A 3,970-nucleotide genomic window follows, 5' to 3' on the forward strand; every position below is an offset into this window, starting at 1 on the left:
GTTGGGCCCGCCCCGCCCCGCCCCGCCCCGCCCCGCCCCGCCCCACACCGTAATCACCCGTTACTGTTCTCTTACTAAAAGTCTACCCTGACTGCAGGCTGCTTACATTGTTTTATTTAATCCTCCCAACAACTTTGTGTCATGATAGGTGCTATGAGTATCTCATTTTACAAAGGAGGTGCGAGTTTAACCCTGCCTACAATTAAACAGTTAGTAAGAGCCAGAACTTTGATTTGAACCCAGGGCACTGACTGGAAAGCCTGTGCTCAATCATTTTTCTACACCCTTCGACCCAAAGTGGCATCAGCAACATTGGCATCACTTGGGAGCTTGTTAGAACTGCAGACGTACTGAGTCAATCTACATTTTAGCCAGATCCCTAAACAATTCGTTCGTAAATCAAAATTTGAGTCACTGCCTGTACTGCCTACTAAATAAGAGGAGGAAAAGCGGGGAATGAAAAGGGGAAAGGGGAGGAGGAGGAGAAAAGGAATATAAAGGTCTATGAAGGTTCCATGTGGTTGGACTACACCCCACAGGCCTGCAAGCTTTGTAGTTGCCAGCCTGGAAACCGAAGAAACAGCCTGGAGACAGCAACAGAGACATCAAAAGATTACGGACAGCAGATTTTACACATCTGAAGACAGGTCCTGGAGCAACACCCCACTGTGTGTGGCAGAGAGTGGACAGAACATGGCAGCAATCTTCGCTACTTTGGAAGGGAGGGGGTGAAGGAGGCTACCATTTACAGGTGGAATTGATATCATGTTGGCCCATCAGGGAAACCAGCAGCTGGGGCCGGGCGCAAGCAAGTAGGCAGTTACTAATTAAGCCCTATAACTAAGAGGATTGGATAGTCATGTGAGTGAAGCAGGGACTGGTCAAGCAGGGGAGGTAGAGAGCAAGAGAGCAGCCATCTTCAATGCTGACCGTACACATGTGCATGACAAAGCCTGAAATACTCGAAACAGTTAGACACAGATCTACCTTCACTGAAGTTATAGTCAAATGGGGGGGTAAAATATATCCACAAATAACTAATGAAGAGTACACCATGATTAGGGTCTTGTTCTGATTTGAGGGATCCATGAAGGTGTAATAGTTGGAGCGTTGTTAATGCCAGGTAAAGGAAATGCCTCTGAGGAGCTTTCTGTGACTGCCTCAATTTTCTTACTCAACCCCTGTGAGCAGATAGGGTAGGGGGTCCCTGGAGAAAGAGAAGCAGGCATGGCTTTCTTGACATAAGAGAAGCCATTTTTGGCCTAAGCCATTTTGTGATCCAAGCCTGGCCGCAATGCTTGCCCTTGAACAGGTCTCAGTAATTAATAATCTTAAGGGAACAAAATGACTCTTATGGGGCAAGAGAAGGAACAATAGCAAGATAATAAGTCAGGTTGTAAAGACTCCCAGTTCTGTTTCAGTGGTAAAGGTTAGCCTGAAGCACATTCTTGAGCTGTTTTGCAGAATTCAAAACCCACTCAACCACCAGATCAACTGGAACCTAAAGAAGATGAGTTGACCTTTTCTGACACTTGTGACTTCAATCAGCTAAAGTTTGGATTCTCTCAACCTGTGCCCCAATTCTATGCTGAATTCTCCTCTGTTCAAGCCCCTCCATGAATATGCATATACCACCCAAACCCCTTCATGAATATGCATGTGCCCCCTTAGCTTAAAACTTCCCCAGTCTTGCTGTTCAGGGAGACACTGCTTTGGGAAAGGTCCCCGGTGTTCTCCTCACTGCAAGTAATAAGTCCTTCCTTCTCCCGATCTTTGGCTTGATTGTGTCTTTTGGTCTGACACCCACCAAGAGGAGACCCAGTTTGTGGTCAGCCCCACAGTCAGCTGATATGGTTCATTGGCACAACTGAACAATCATAAATGTGATAGATACATGTGAGAAATATGGGTGCGTAAGCTATATTTGTTTAAAGCATGTCATTATTAGTCAAAGTCACCCAGGGCTATACAGATCCAGAGCCCCAAACCATCCCTCCCGCTACTGGTATCCTCTTAACGTCTGGGCTTTGTACAATCTTTTGATCTCTTCTATCTGCTCTATAGAAACTGTCTCTCACTTGAACCTCCATTTTTTTTTTTTTTTTTTTTTTTGCGGTACGCGGGCCTCTCACTGTTGTGGCCTCTCCCATTGCGGAGCACAGGCTCCGGACGCGCAGGCTCAGCGGCCATGGCTCACGGGCCCAGCCGCTCCGCGGCATGTGGGATCCTCCCGGACTGGGGCACGAACCCGTGTCCCCTGAATTGGCAGGCGGACTCTCAACCACTGCGCCACCAGGGAAGCCCTAAACCTCCATTTTATTAGCATTTTGTGTCTCACTTTCTCTCACGCTTTCCTAAGATCTCTTCTAGTACTAAGATGCTTTTTATTTTGTCTGTTATTGTTTTTGCTGTCGTAACCTATTTTTCTCAAAACTTTTCAGACCTCCACCCCACAGGCGTTACCTACTCTGTTGAGGTTCGCTTTCCCCTCCAACGAGGACATGCACAATCTTTAGAGATTCATTCCCATTCAAAGACTCATCCACAATAAATACTTCTCATTTTAAAAGCAACCTCTATGACTTCCAGCAACTTGTTTAATATAGAGATACATAGATATTGGTATACATCACTTAAGGCACTACTCAGTGCCTTGAGCTGCCAGGCCCTGCTATGTTGGTTTGAAATATTAGAGCCTCAGTGTTAAAGGAACCAGGATGACAAAACAAATTAGGAAGGTAACTGGAATGGTTCAGACTGAAAAAAAGAAAGAAAATAAAAAAGCTTGATAACAAAGACTAAAATAATTGCACAGAAACTCAATCACTTCCACTGGGGAATGTATATAAACTAATTAATGGAGGTTGTTAATTGACAACTAGACTAGACTCTAGTGGAGACTCTTACCAAGCTGATTCAATCACTGAATTGGAGTAGAAGGCAGAGGATGTTGGGGGAGGTGGGAGAGACTCTGGTGGCAGGTTTCCAAAGTGGCACTGATTCTCACAAGCGTCAAGTGGAGGGACACACAAGTAGCAGGTATAAGGGCTGTGCCTGTACATAATCCGGGCGAGAAGGTAACTAACCTGCCCCAGCCCTAACCCCAGAATGCAAATACTCAAGCTCTCCCATTCAAAGTCCCGGCCATCCTCCTCCAAGTCTCCAGCACCCATCCCAAAGGGTCCACGTTCCCAGTGTGGTCCTGATTTGCTAACTCTAGCAGAGGGATGCAAGTAGCCACGAAAAAGCCCTCCTTGCTGCATCATGCCTGAGACACAGAAGCTGGCTAAAGTTCCAGTCTGCTGTAATGGTCACAAATGCAAGGGCAGCAGGGATCTCCACGTTAACAAGAATAAATTAGGAGTTTGAAATTAACATATACACACTACTATATATAAAACAGATAACCAACAAGGACCTACTGTATAGCACAGGGAACTATACTCAATATTTTGTAATAACCTATAAGGGAAAAGAATCTGAAAAAAAATAGATATATGTGTATGTATGACTGAATCACTTTGCTGCACACCTGAAACTAACACAACATTGTAAATAAATACTTCAATTAAAAACAAACAAAAAAATAAAAACCAAGTACCTAGGAAATTTTACTCTAGATAACCCATTGCTGCTGGTTGCTAAAGGGCACCTACTGGACAAGAGGGGCCCAGGAACTTGGGGTTGGCCTAGCCTTCCCTTCAGTTGGCCCAGGACACAGAGCAGTGGAGAGCTGTGGCCTCTGGGGCACTGTCCCCGAAGCAGGGGCAGTGGGAGCAGGACCCCAGCTCTGCCGGCTGCCGGCCTCTGGAGTGGAGTGGTTCTCCATCACCCTCAGTCTAGGAGACCAAAGTGTTACCAGATAAACCGTTCTGGATCCTGAATGTTTCCAGCATTCACTTTTCATGGACTCCATTCCTGACTTCCTCATGGTCAACTTCCAATGAGGGGAGCCAGTTTTTAGTAAAGT

Source organism: Delphinus delphis, chromosome 12, assembly GCF_949987515.2.
Source record: "Delphinus delphis chromosome 12, mDelDel1.2, whole genome shotgun sequence".
Classification (NCBI taxonomy): Eukaryota; Metazoa; Chordata; class Mammalia; order Artiodactyla; family Delphinidae; genus Delphinus; species Delphinus delphis.